Raw genomic sequence first — 14967 nt, forward strand, 5'->3', positions numbered from 1 at the left:
TGGCTGATCTCTTTGGGAAAAACTTGGCCGAAACTTGGCTGTTTCCAAGAACAGGGCTAGAAAGAAACATCTGTATGAAAAGATTTGGACAAAATTTTCTTTGAGGAGCTGTCACACTCCCTTGCTTGGGAGTAGGGATTTAAAATTTGGCAGGAAGAAGGTCCTTGTTGCAAGGATGCACTTTTTGCTTTTCCTGTTAAAGCTGCCCAAATTTGGATGCTACACATTTTTGGAAAAATCACAGTTTGCACATTGGGATTTAGGCTCAGATTCTACCCCACCCATTAGGAGTGTAAGTGGACTACAGTGCCTAAGTGTGATTGATCCTAGTCCACCCTGCTTCAGTCCCAGAAAACTTCTTGGGACAAGGTATGTGAGACCTCTTCCTTGGTGCTTTTCTGTGACTGAGTCTGAAATCTAAGATGGGATGTTACAAACATTGATGCATTAATGGATTTGTGGATGACATCAAGGTGGGTGGATTAGTAAATACACTGGCGGGAAGGGTTAAGATTCAGAGAAACCTAGACAAATTGGAAGATTGGAGTAAAAGAAATCTCATGAGGTTCAATAAGGACAAGTACTTTGCACTTAGGAGGGAACAATCCCATGCACTGGGGCATGCTGGGACTGACTGGCTGGGCAGCAGCTCTGCAGAAAAGGGCCCAGGGATGACAGGGGACAAGAAGCTGAACAGGAGCCAGCAGTGTGCCCTTGGTGCCAAGAAGGCTACCGGCATCCTGGCTGCATCGGTAGATGTGTTGCCAACAAGTCAAGTGAAGTGATTATTCCCCTCTGTTCAGCACTGGGGGGCCACAGCTGGAGTCCTGTGTCCAGTTGTGCCCCCCGCTCCCCACTACAGAAAGGATGTGGGGAAATTGGAAAGAGTCCAGTGGAGGGCAAGGAAAATAGTGAGGGGGCTGGGGGACAGGACTTGTGGGAAGAGGCTGAGGGAACTGGGCTTCTTTTGTCCAGAGAAAAGAAGACTGAGAGGGGATATAATAGCAGCCTTCAACTCCCTGCAGGGTGGTCCAAAGAGGAAGGAGCTGGACTGTTCCCAGTGGGGGCAGATGGCAGAGCAAGGAGCAATGGGCTCAAGTTGCAGCAAGGCAAATTTAGGCTAGAGATTAGGAAAAACTTCTCACAAGGAAGGTAATAAAGCACTGAAACAGGTTACCCAGAAAGGTGGTAGACTCTCCATCCTTGGAGCTGTTTAAGACTCGGGTAGACAAAGCCTTGTCTGGGATGATGTAGTTGGGGCTGGTCCTGCTTTCAGCAGGGGGTTGGACTAGATGTGACCTCCTGAGGTCCCTTCAACCCTCATTTTCTGTGATTCTATGATCCTCTGATTATGAGGGACTTGACCAGGATGTAACAGGACCACATTTATGCACCTAAGTCCTTTTGTTCTACTTGTGCACACTGCTGTTGGCCAGGCCGACTTTGGGAACCAGGGCTGGGAGCAGGGTGCTTGTCTGTCCTGTGCTCCTGAACCCCACCAGAGGCTCTTAACTAAGTTAGGTAGTTATAGGATTACAGGGAACTTGCATTTGTGGATTAGAAAATGGTTTAAGATAGAAAGCAAATGGTCAGTTTTCAGGATGGAAATGAGTAGGATCCCCCCAAGGTCTATGCTGGGGCTGCTTCTTTTTAACATATTCATAAATGACCTGGATAAGTAAGTGAGTAGCGAGGTGGTCAAATCTGTGGATGGCACAAAATTATGCAAAGTGATAACAACTAAGGCTGACTGTGAGGAACTACAGAATGACCTGGCACTATTTAGCAAACGGGCAACTAAATGGTAGATGAAATTCAATGTAGATAAATGTCAAGTGAAGTGATGTACCTGGGCAATATATCCATCCATCCACCTAGATCTAGATAGATATATCTATCTATCCATTGATCTATCTAGATTTAGATAGATATTTAGATCTATACGTGTATCTATATGTGTGTGTGTGTGTGTGTGTGTGTGTGTGTGTGTGTGTGTGTGTGTGTAATAATGCTGTTACCACACAGGGAAGAGATCTGGGAGTCATTGTGGAAAGTTTGCTCAAAACATCAGCAGCTGTCAAAAAGCAAACAAAATGTTAGGGATGATTAAGTTGGGAATTCTTAATAAAAGGGAAAGCATCATCGTGCCCCTTTATAAATCCATGGTGCATCCATACCTTGAATCCTGTGCCTAGTTCTGGTCCTCACACCTGAAAAAGGAGGTAGACAAACTAGAGGAGGTGCAAAGAAAGGCAACAAGGATGATTAGTGGCATGGAGGGGCTTCTGTATGAGGAGAGGTTAAAGAGGCTAGGTCTATTCAGGTTAGAAACGAGATGCTTGAGCGGGGGGACATGATAAAGGTTAACAAAATAGTAAACGGTGAAGAGAAAGTAAATAGGGATTTATTATTTAGCATCTCTCACAATGCAGGAACTAGGGGACACAACATGAAACTAGTAGGGGTTAAGTTTAAAATCAGACCTAGGAATTTCTTTTTCACACAGCAGGCCATTGAAGCGTAGAGCTCATTGCCCCGGGGAATTGGGGTAGGATGGGAGATTGACTAGGCTAGAAGATTGGAGCTGGGGAGAAAACATATCAGTTAAGCAAGGAGGCTGGAAGTAGGAGCCGTGGGTGAGCAGAGGAGGGAAGAGCTGATTAGGAAACAGGTTGGGAGTGAGATCCAGGACTCAGGAGCTGCTACTGGGTGGAACAACTAGTATCAGATGATTAAACTTTGGCAAACAGGATCTAATAATGGGAAATAGTGGGAAACCCTAATATAAGTGGCACTACTGGCCTTCCCTCCCCCTCCCATCACTCAGTCACACTGGTGTGGCGCTCTCTAGATTTATACTGCATATAGATATCTGAGCCATAATAGTACATGCTCACTAATACTTTAGGTATTCTAGCTTTTGCTCAATGAATGAAGGTATGCTCAATGAAAATCTAGCTTTTGCTCAATGAATGAAGGTACGCTGTACATCCTACAGTACCGGGCCATGGTATTTTATGTTTCCTACTGTTTTTAATGGGGTGCACAGGGAAGGATTGCTCCTGAATGGCCCGTTTTGCATACCTGTACCCAGTAGCCCTTAGCAGCACAGCAGCCATGCTCCAGTCACCATGAAAATGGCTTTCAGCGCTTTGCCATTAGCTTCTCTTGGATGGGCTAGATCTAACTATGGGGTGTGGGGGTGGGATTCAGCCTCTATCTCCCATTTAAGCTACCAACACTCTGATAAGCTTCCTAATGAGGGTGTGAAAGTGGGAGTGAAACTAGGTTTATTCATACCTGTAAGGTGCTTTATGCCCCTCAGAGAAAAGGCATTACAGAAAGGAAAGCCAGGCATTTGTCTCTGTCTTTGTGCATTGCACGTCAAGACCGGGAGTTCGTCTGCGATGCAGGTTGCAACAGAAGATGTTTATCTCAGTCATGCCCTATCCAAACACGACTCGACTCACCTCCAGCTTTGTGCCTGCTACTTGACTTTCTTGGGATTTGGGGGCTCCTGCAGTGTCTGAGCAAGGACATCACCTTCCTTTTTCACAGGAGAGAGCTGAAGAATGGGAAAGCTGGGGGCGATGCATATATCTGCCAGCCAGCCTCAGCGGATGCTTATAAATCTTGCTGAATTTAGACGACCTGTTCCTTGTTCCATTAGGGATTGACGATTTAAAGATTTTTGGATTACGCCAAAACTAGTGATGTGTGCCTGGGACCTGCTGACCTGTAGCTCCTATTACATGGTGGATGCCTCGGCATAAAAAATTAACTGTGCAATGCCAGCACTTTCAGCACCAGCCACTGATGGAAGCGGATCTTGCCCACGAGAAAATGAACAACAGGGAAGGAAATCTTCTGCAGCTGAATCCAGGGGCAGAGATGCTGGAGACAGAGAAGTGCCTGGTATCTTAGATCATCCTCCTCCTTATGATTTAAACACAGATAATGGACTCAGCACTGTACGAAACCGAGTCATACAAAGTCAGCCTAAAACGAGAAGGATGTTGGAAGTCACTGAGATTTAAGTATGTGTTTAAGTGCCATCCTGAATTGGGATGACTCAGTTCCCTTTAACAGCCAAACCTGCAAACTGATGAAAAAAGGATTCAGGTTTCTTTGACAAGGCTTTTTTCCCATGCAACCATGACGACTCCCAGGGTCACCTCGCTTGCCATTGTTGAGCACTGGTACCAAATTAGTACTCTATGAGGTGATCTAAAGAGCCAAGAACCAGCTGAAGATGAACACATGGAATAAGTCCCATTTTGGGACCCCCCCACAACAAGGAGAGATCAAGACCCCAGTAACTGTCCTGCAATAAGCCCCATGTGAGGCCATCCAGGCTGCCATCACTGATTTCTCTAGCATCAGTGTTATAGGTCAGACATTTCATCTCATCACTTCCTCCTATCCCTTATGATCCCGAGACAGAACATGCCGAAGAGATGCCTCTACTAGGATGCTCCTGTTTGACAAACATGTATAAAAATTGGGGTTTTGGCAGCTGTGGTCACACGAATCATGCTAAGACCATTTCTAAGTCACAAAGAAATGGCCGTGACATTGCTTAGGCTACATTGAGCTGAGAACTGAGTTCGGATCTGATTCTGCCCTTACCCTTATCCACAAGCCCAACCTTCCCCCTTTATAGCGCTGCTTCTGGGCAGCACCCTCTGAAATGCCTCCCCATGGTGCTGAGCTCTTATGGAAGTGCTCACGCTGAAACATATCCTTAAGTGGTCTCTTGAACAACGATACAGTCTTGAATTAGGGCTTCTTATAGCTGTAAGAGCAATCACTTATGTGGGAAAATGAATTTATAACACATTTACAGTAGTGAATGGAATGCAGTTATAAATCTTAATAGTGTATTTAATCCTATCTTGAGAAAAGAAAATAGCTGCGGTTAGTTTTCTGTGCAGAGAGGAATACAGGTCCTCGGGTACTTATCTTCTGCAGAACAAAAGAAAAATACATACTTGCAAGGCTTGACTGTTGATAGCAGATCATGTTAAAGCAACTACATGCAGCCGTGGAGTGCCGTTTTGACTGACGATCCCTTCTATAGCACTGCATAGCTCCAGTAATTTGTGCTCAACTAAAGCCCCCGGTGATTAACTTGGGTAAGTTACCGGCTAGAAGTAATTTGTAATTTTAAATTAGTACAAGGCTCAAGGCATTTCTCTTGTGGGGTTGTTCCAGTGGCTGGTTTACTGCCACCATCCACACATTTAAATAAGTAGGCTGCTCAGGTCAAACTCTACCCATCAGTTACCTGGGCCGCTTTTCCCCAGGAAGCCAAGAACAAGATGGGGAAGGAGGGGAGAAGCTGGCGTTCATTAGCAAGGCCACATGTGCTCAAGTTTTCTGTTGACTTCATTTTCCTTCTTCTTCTTTGTTTTTTTTTTGCAAAAAGCTGAGAAGAACGAAGTGTTAATGTTCTAATTACCAACTCTTCTAGGCTGGAGAAAGCGATTATAAAGTGTGTGAACAGAGGAAGCTGTGTGGAAATTTTAAAAATGACTTGATGTGCTTATGTTGGAGAAACTCTGTTAATTGTCATTTAAAAAAAAATTGAATACATGCCAGCAAAACTTTTTTTTTAGAGGAACATAAAATGAAACAGAAGAAAATAAAGTAAAACTCTAGAGACAAATCCATACAGTGCCCCATTTTTCCATATGGGTGTTCACCTTTTCTGCAGTTGGGATTTGCTGGAACAACCCCTGCTCTTATCAGCATAGGAAGAGTCTCTTGCTAAACCTTGTTGCAATCTCCCATGAGGCCTCATGATCAACTCTATTTATATCATACTATCAGGCCAGCTCTGGTCTCCTCTGCTCCTGGCTGCTTCTCAGATCTGCCCATCACTATGAGAGACTCATAGTAAAGGAGCAGAGTGGCAGATTGCTAATTAAATGGCCATTAGGGGCATGTCCCTCTCTCAGGTGAAGGAGTGAATCGCCAAACTGAAGTCATTTTTGTGCTCTCTTTGGCTCAGAGAAAGTTGAGTATTTTATACAAAGAGGGACAGCACCAACAGGAGAGACTAAGGGCAATCTATGTTGGGATACCCAAAACCCAATGGTCTGGCTGCTCTCCTAAGATAGTGAAACCTAGGGTTGATTCCTTGCTTATTCTCAAGAAAGGACCAATCATCATCTTCAAACATTCATTGCTTTATCCTCAGTCTTATTCCTTTCTCTCTAACCAAGATGATGCAGAAAATATTGCCTCGTTACTATGCTGTTGCTACGACTCTCTCTGTCGCATCTCGTTGCACCCGCGCGTACGGTCTACGTGCTGCTAGAGCTGCACAAACGCCGGTTGATTTTTCTTTGCAACTTTTTCTTCGCTGGTGACTCACTTGGGTTTAGACCCCCAGAGTTTCACTGCGGATTCTGGGTTTGGGCATACCAAAATCTTCCCAGCTAAACTGAAGCAACCGAGTACACGTCTGTATGACTTCCCATCCAACTGTAGGTTTGATGCCGGCACACTATCTGATACTGATGCTGACACAACCCTTACCACCTGTGCACACCAAAGACCAGTATCTGCAAGCACCTTAGAGCAGTCCTGAGTATTTCAGACTCTCCTGAGACATAAGCCCGTAGCACATCCCTGGGTTGTATAAACAGGGCTGTCTGAGCTGCCTGCTTTGCCTAATGGCTGGTCTTTCATGTACTCAATGGGAACAAGTTGGCAGGGACTTATTTTATTGGCAGCAGGCCTGAGATGAGGATGGAGGCCATAGTGACATGCCAGGTCTCCCATCTCCTGGGCACATGGTAACCACAAGGCTGCAGGGCAAGATGCATGTGGCACCACCACCAACCATATCCAAGAGTAAATAGGATGGTGATGCTTTATATCAAACTCATTTTGTTATGTACCTCCCCTTTGGGCACTCTACATCCCAAGATGGTGAAGGGGTTGGGGCCCGGAGGCTTTTGGGCCCAGCTTAATAATACCAGCGCTTGGCAAAAGCACGATGCCTGTATTTGCAGCAGGCTGATTCTTAGCTGCAACCAGCTGCAACCCAGCAGATATGTGACAGACAGGTCACCCTGACCGTAACCCATCTTCGGCAAAGGGGAAGAAGAAGTCTGGGAATACCTTGGCCAGATGACCAAAATCAAAACAGGAATTGGGCCAACCAAAATAAGGAATTTGGCTTGGGAGAAAAGGGAAATTATCAATAGCAAAACTAACCCGTACCTAAGAATAAAAAGGTACCAGCTACTGGAAAATTCCCGTTACAAATAATCATATATGGGGAGCAGAAATAGGCTTTTTAATATGTATTGTTTGGAAAAGCTTATGCTAATGTACTAATGATAATGCAGTAATGATAAAGTATGTAAGGACAAGAATAAGAACCTCTCCTGAAGAGATCCTGTCATCGATCCAAGATCCTGTCTTGAAATCAGATGTGGGAGCCAGCAGCCCTGGACAAGACTTTGCAGCCCGATCAACCAGTGAAGTTGCGTTCGCAGTGTTTCAGGGTGGTGCGTGTCTGCTTGGACTAGCAACAGACCAACATTTTTAAACCGCTACTTCAATTTTAAGTAGAATTGCATCTGTTAGGGTTTAATAAACTTGCCTTTAGTTTAGCATAACTGCGTCTTAGTCTCCTTGCCTGGTCTAAGACCCATTATAGCATCATACGGATGCAACAAAGGTACTTCATGGTGTGGTCCTAAGTCAACCTACCTCAGGTCAAGAGGGGAACAGATGTCCCAACATGCCCCATTATCAAGTGTTCCCATCAGCTAACTTTTGGTGCTTCCCTGCTTTGCTGTTTCAGGTGCCAAGGCTTCCCACTCACTGTACAGGAAGACCTAGATGGATCCAGGTGTGGCTACATCTGCAGGGTCCAGTTCTGGGCCCCCCACTACAGAAAAGATGTAGAAAAATTGGAAGGAGTACAGCAGAGGGCAACAAACATGGTTTGGGGGCTGGGGGACATGACTTGTGAGGAAAGGTTCAGGGAACTGCTTAATGATCTGCTCAGGTCCCTTCCGACCTTACAAACTATGAAACCATGAATCTGGGCTGATTTATTCTGCAGAAGAGAAGGCTGAGGGGGGGATTGAATAGCAGCCTTCACCTCCCTGCAGGGGGGCTACAAAGAGGATGGAGCTGGGCTGGTGTCAGTGGGGGCAGGTGACAGGACAAGGAGCAATGGGTGCAAGCTGCAGCAAGGGAGGTTGAGGTTGGATATTAGGATAAAGTCTCTCATGCAGTAAGACACTGCAACAGGTTACCCAGAGAGGTTGTGGACTCTCCATCCTTGGAGGTTTTTAAACCCTGGGTAGACAAAGCCTTGGCTTAGTTGGGGCTGGTCTTGCTTTGAGCAAAGGGTTAGACTAAGTGTGACCTCCTCAGGTCTCTTCCAACCCTCGTTTTCTATGATACTATGCACCTAACCTTGCCAATATGCATCAGTCTTCTGGGATAAGCCACCTCAGCTTTAGGCACTGAGCAAAATATAAGTGAAGAGTTTTTGTTTGGCCACAGCTTTAATGGGGCTCAGAGAAAGTGCTCAGGCCAAAAATTGGAAGCTGGCAGAGATCTCCACCATCGTGTGGGTATGTCTCCCAAGGCCCTGGGTACAAGGGTTCCCAAAAAGGGTGAGCAAAAACTACGGGAAGTTTGTGATGACGCTGTTCATTTGAATGAGAAGTCAAGTTTCAGCACTGACTCAAGCTGTGGATGCACAGAAAATCTGATCTCTGGGACGTGGTGGTTTCATTGAGTTGGCTGGTCTATCAGACGGTCGAGGCTGCAGTCTGAACGAGCACAATTCATTAACCACTCACAAAATCCCTTGTCTCCTTACTCTGTGCCACTATCCAACCACTCTGTGTAACATGACAATAATTTGACAGTATGGCTGCTCTCACCAAAGCCAGACTACCGCAGACACGGTTAACCTTGGTATAGAGAAGGGTGAGTCTTGCTTTGAAGATGCCGCCTGTAACTTGACATTGCCTCTCCCAGTTTCCCAAATGTTTAAATTCCGCAGTGACCTGAGATACAGCAGCCTGATTCCTTGCAGGGAATACCACACGTGAGGCATTTCCAAAACAGCCGCCTGCAGCTCCTATTCTCTCCTGGGCTTGGTGGTCAGGCGTGGAGAAGTCTCCTGATTTTCTATGACTCTACAATCATCAGTACCTAACCTTGTCCATATGCATCAGTCTTCTGCGGCAAAACACCTCTGTTTTGGCACCGAGTAAAATCTGAGCTAAGATTTCTTTTGTTTGGCCACAGCTTTAATGGGGCTCAGAGGAAGTGCTTGGGCCAAGAATTGGGAGCTGACAGAGATCTCCATCATTGTGTGCGTGTGTGTCCCAAGGCCCTGGGTACAAGGGGTCCAGTAGATTGAGCTGGTCCTGCTTTGAGCAGGGGGTTGGACTAGATGTGACCTCCTGAGCTCCCTCCCAACCCTCATTTTCTATGATTTTGGGATTCTCTCCGGGGCTACGGAAGGGGAAATAAAGCATGAGACCAAGCCTCCTGGATGGAGGGCAGGATTGTCTTGTCAGCTTCTTTCTTCTGATATTTGCACCGTTGTGGGTTTCTTTGGAGGATTTCCAAGTCCTGGCATTGGAGAAATGGCATCGTTTTGGCTCTTTCTGAGACAGGCTGGCCACCGGAAGGGTGGGAGAGAGCAGGGGAGCTATCTGACAATGGCACACAGATTAAATACCAGCTCGGGATAACACTAAACAAACACCCAGAGCGTGTAAACATGGAAGGAGGGGGAGGAACTGTTTAGGAGGCCCCATGGGGATGTAATTAGAAGAAATGGGATGCAGTAAAGCTGAGAAAAATATAGGCTGCATCTCAGGAAGAGAGATCTGACAACCGAATCTATTATGCTGTGGAACAACCTCCCGAGGGAAACGGTAGAAGCCCCATTAATGGGGAACTTTAAACCTAGATGGGAAAAAAATACCATATTGCAAATGACCCTGGCTACTGACTTCTGGGATTTATAGATTCACAAGTTTGAAGGGACCATCTAGTCTAATTTCTTGCACAGACTTGCTCGATAACTTCTGCAGGGTCACCCTGGGGGTAAGGAAAGAGGCAGGAGAGCCACATGCTGCCCACACAGACAGCACCAAGGTCGAGCAGGAAGCGAACAGGATGCTTAGACTTGGGTCTAAATTGGCACTTAGACTTAACCCTCTTGAGACCCCATTAGTTGATGGACAGGGAAGCCTGAGTCCCCTCAGAATTGCTGGACACCCCGGTTCCTCCCATCCTGTGACTGACACTACCCACAACAAGCGTCCCAAATCTCCGGTGAGATTTTTGTAAAGAAACTGTTTGCATTCGAGTGACTGGGGATGATAATGCTGTCGAGGTGTCACAGGTCTGATGGGCCCAGAGCACAACACCCCGGAGGGGCACCTCTATAGCACTGGGCAAACAAATTGTAGCCCTTGCTGGGGCATTGCCTAATACATGCTGCTCACACAAAGGCTTTGCAGGCAGCCAGACACACAGCCAGAAGTGCCACTGCTTTTCTTATATTAGAATTCCTTATGTCAGGATGTTGCATTTTGCTACCATATGGTCCCTCTTGTATGGTGGCTCCTTTCCAGATACTGCTTGAACCAGATCCTGTGTGTTACTCGGGATTAAATAAGAAAAAAAATGCTTCTCTGTTTGTGGGTCCCAGAACTAGCTGACCTAAAAGGTAGCTAGCCACTTATAACAGCTAGAAATTTTATCTCTATGTCATGTCTTGTGGAGACACTGACCCAGGCTAGATGAGGGTAATTAAAACACCCATTATTCTTCCGTGTCCTTCATTTTTAGTTTTGCTAATCTCCCCTAAGAGTTCTTGCTCATCTTTGCTAGTCTGATCAACTGGTCAGCAATACCACTGATTTTCATCCTTCTGCCACCTATATCCAAGTTGCCTCTTATGTCACTTGGTACCAAGAATTCTAGCCCCCATCCTCTTTTTTAGGTTTCTATCATTTGTACAGAAGCACTTAGACTATTTTGTCCCACCCAGGGACCTATTCTTGCATGTCTTGTTTAAACTTTTCCTCGCTAATTTCTACTTGCACATTTTCTGATTTGCTCCTCCCCTCTTTTATATGTGTTTTTTTTTAATACCTGATTTTGAGAGCAGGGTAGGGTTTTATGAGTTTTGTTTTTCTTCTTTAGGAAGTAAAAAATTATATATTGGCTTTTCCCCTCCTATTAATCTTTCTACCCATTATTTATTGGTTTCATTTAAAACTGTGAATCTAAAAAAACCTACTAAGATCTAAATTTTAGTTTATATATTGGCTAGGTTTGGAATTAGAAAAAAACAAGCCGAGTTGTTTCTGGGAAGGCAGATACAACTGGTTTTCTGGAAAAACGAACTCCTTCCACCAACCTCCCTTTTTGCTGTCTGCTGGTCATAAATGAGCTTTTTGTAGCCTTTAGGGCTATAATAGCCCTGCCCCCTCAATAAGGACCAGAAGCCACCACAAGCAGCGATTCATCCCACAAACACCCAGTTTCTTTACCAGGAGGACAAACCTGGGAGAAAACTTTCAGATGATTTGGACCCGGCCATACCAGATCACATGATCACTATCACCAAGCCAATAGGCAGGCACAGTAACCCAGTCAGACAGATGGACAGACAAACCCTGTGCCAGAAGGGACATTTCTTCACTTCAGGCCTTGCAAATTCTCCCATTTGCTGTTTGCTGTTCACCCAATTGATAGCAGAGCAAGTGCCAGTTGCCAGTGTGATACAGCTGGGAAAAAGGCAAATGTTATCCTAGGATGTGTCAGGAGAGGCATCTTCTGTGCAGACAGGGAAGTACAAGGCCCGGTGAGATTTCTGCTGGAAATTTGTATAATTCTGGTGACTCTTATTTAAGAGAGATGATTTGAAACTACAAACTGCAGAGAAGGGCAGGAAGGATAGGGAGCCCATCATATGGGAGGAGACTAGAAAAGCCTGGCCTGTTTAACATAGCAAAAAGAAACCTGGAAGGGACATGGCTGTCTATAAATGTATAGTGAGTAGGGCACACCAGGGAAGGGAAATAACTATTTAAGAAAAATCACCATAAAAACAAATGGGCATAAAACTGGTCATGAATAAATCTAGGCTGAAAATTAAAAGATGGTCCTTAGTCATTAGGGAAATCAAGTTCTGGAGCAGGCAAAGCACCTACTTGATTTGAAGATGGAGACTGATGAGTTTATGAATGTGATTATGTGACATGCCTGTGCTGGGAGGGGGCTGGACTCATTAACCCAGGAGGTCCTGCCTGTGCCACATTTTTATGTGCAGCCCCAACAATGCCAAATTTGATCCCATTTGGGCTCCTTCTCTGTGCCTGCAAATGATTTGGACTGTCTCTGTAATGATTTGTGAATGCTGTTTGTTGGCAGGGTTGTTGAGATTTGTGGTTACCTCACTAGTGGGCTGTCTGGAAAAACAAGCAAGAAGGGAAAAAAGGCTCGTCAAACACAGAAAAGGTATTAAAGGACTATAGCAGCATGATGAACTCTGTTGACTTTATTCTGATCACCTGCTGAACTTGTAAGGTGGTTCTGGACATACTGGTCACCTCCTTCAGAACAGAGAGAAACACAAAACCCTGTGTTACAAAGGGCCTCTCCCAGGAGCTAGGCGGGACAGACTGCTTAGGAAGCCATAATAAGACAAGAGGCTCTCACAAGGAGCATCTGACTGTGTTTAATCTTCCTACTTATGTTCGTTCCCAAAAGCTTGTAAAGAACAATTTTTCCAACTTTGTAGCTGGTATCACATTTACCCAAAGAACCTCGTCTGTATGGTTATTATCAGGGCATCACAAAATTTAGGCAAGATAAATATGTATGAATGTCTTCCTCACTAAGTAGTATTTTGGCTTTCAGAAGGCTGTTGTGTCATAGGCTAAGTACAGACAGTCAAAAAGCCTGAGGCTAAATTGATTCAGTCTTTGCATGTTAGTCTAAGCTGCAAAGATTGAACCAATAAGCAAATGAACAGATATTCACTTCTGATTCAGGAAATGCAGCAACATGCCTGCAGTGACTCAAGCCAGAAGCCAGGGGGTGCAAAACCATGGCTCTCTGGCATGTAGCCAGTGTGGGCTGTGTGTTTGCTTCCTCTTCCTGCTGCTCTTGAGGTCTCTGGGATTTGCAGTTCAGACACAATGTCAGGACTCTGCCGAGTTGCTCATTACTTCCTCCTTCTGCTTCCAGGTGCCTCTGGGATTTGTAGTCCACAGTCACAGCCAGTACTAAACAAGCCAGCAGGGCAGCTCAGTACCCAGGGAAGGGAATTTTAACCCCCCTCCATGGCCCCAGACCCTAGACAAGGTTTGCCTTCGGGGCCACTGAGTCAGCTAGTTAGGCCAGTGAGCCATCCCTTGCTGCTCCAGCTAGGGAATTGAGGGGCAGGGCCAACCCTGATCTCTGGAGCAGACAGCACAGCTCAGCCTAGGGCTGCAAAATGCTGGGATGCTGGGGGACTCTGATTTAACCTGAACCAGGAAGGGGCCTGGGACAGAAGTTTTATAAACTAGTTTGAACTAAATTAGTGAAGTCTGATACTATATTCAGCAAGGTTTATCTTAAACCAGTTTCAGCCATTTTGAAACTGGTTTATGTGCACTGAACTTGTGTTCTGTTACAGGTTTAAACCAGGCTCTGATCACTTAAACCAGCAAGAGGTCTGGGACAGACATTACACATACACCAGTTCAAGCTAAATCAGACTCCTCCAGCATCCCGGCATGCTCTCTGGGCTGGACGGGGCTCTCTGCTCCACAGCAGGGCTGGCCCCTCTCCTCTGCTCCCTCTCTCTGGCTGCAGCTTTGGTAGAGACTACATAAACAGCAGGGTCTCCCTGGTTTCCTCCTGTTCTTCCACTGCTTTCTCCCTCCTCTCCCTGCTAAGCAGGGATCCCCTGTTCCCTCTGCCTTACACAGACACCTCAGCATTAGCTAGCAGACCACATGCTGGCTATCATCTGTGCTGTGGAAGCAGCAGTGTTGGCTTAGGGCTTTTTGGAGCTAATCAAAGCTGAGCTGGTAATGACCCTCCATTCCTTCTTTGTTTAAGAAGAGTTTGAACTAATGAGAAAGGCTGTTTGTTTTTTAATGGGCTGATAAATGCTGATAACAGAGCTGGTAAATGCACTATTATCAAGGAGGAGGGGGAACCCCTTCTTAATCCTGCCATGGTCTGGCCAATCCCCCCTCAGCTCAGCACGGTGAAAGGTGGGGGGAAGGCTGCTCTGTGCTCCCCACCAGCTTCTAGCCTGAGCCATGGCAGGAATGTGCCTGCATTTCTGGGATGTCTGTGCAGATACAAAGTGCTTCAGTCTAGCCAGGTTAGACTAGCCTGCAAAGATTCAACCAATTCAGTTTCAGGTGTTTTGTCTCTTACCCCATTCTCATTAAAAAACTAGGGGACTGTGGTGTCGACACCTACACAGTCAAATGGGTCACCAACTGGCTGGAGGGCCACAGCCAGAGAGTGGTGGTGGATGGGTGATTTTCAATCTGGAGGGATGTGGGCAGTGGGGTCCCCCAGGGCTCGGTCCTCGGGCCCGCACTGTTCAACATCTTCATCAGTGACTTGGTCAAGGGGATAAAAAGCACCCTGTTCAAATTTGCTGATGACAGTAAGATGTGGGGGTGTGTGGGCACGCTAGAAGGGAGGAATAGGCTGCAATCGGACCTAGACAGGTTACAGGGGTGTGCGCATGAGAACAGGAGGGGATTCAACACTTGGATAAGTGCAAGGTGCTGCACCTGGGGAGGAACAACCGGCACCATACCAACAGGCTGGGGAGCTCCCCTCTTGTCAATACAGAGGCAGAAAAGGATCTTGGAGTCATCATTGATGCCAAGATGAACATGGGCCGGCAGTGTGGGGATACGGTCAGGAAGGCCAACCGCACCT

The sequence above is a fragment of the Crocodylus porosus genome, unplaced genomic scaffold, assembly GCF_001723895.1.
Source record: "Crocodylus porosus isolate Cpor-Errol unplaced genomic scaffold, CroPor_comp1, whole genome shotgun sequence".
Lineage (NCBI taxonomy): Eukaryota > Metazoa > Chordata > Crocodylia > Crocodylidae > Crocodylus > Crocodylus porosus.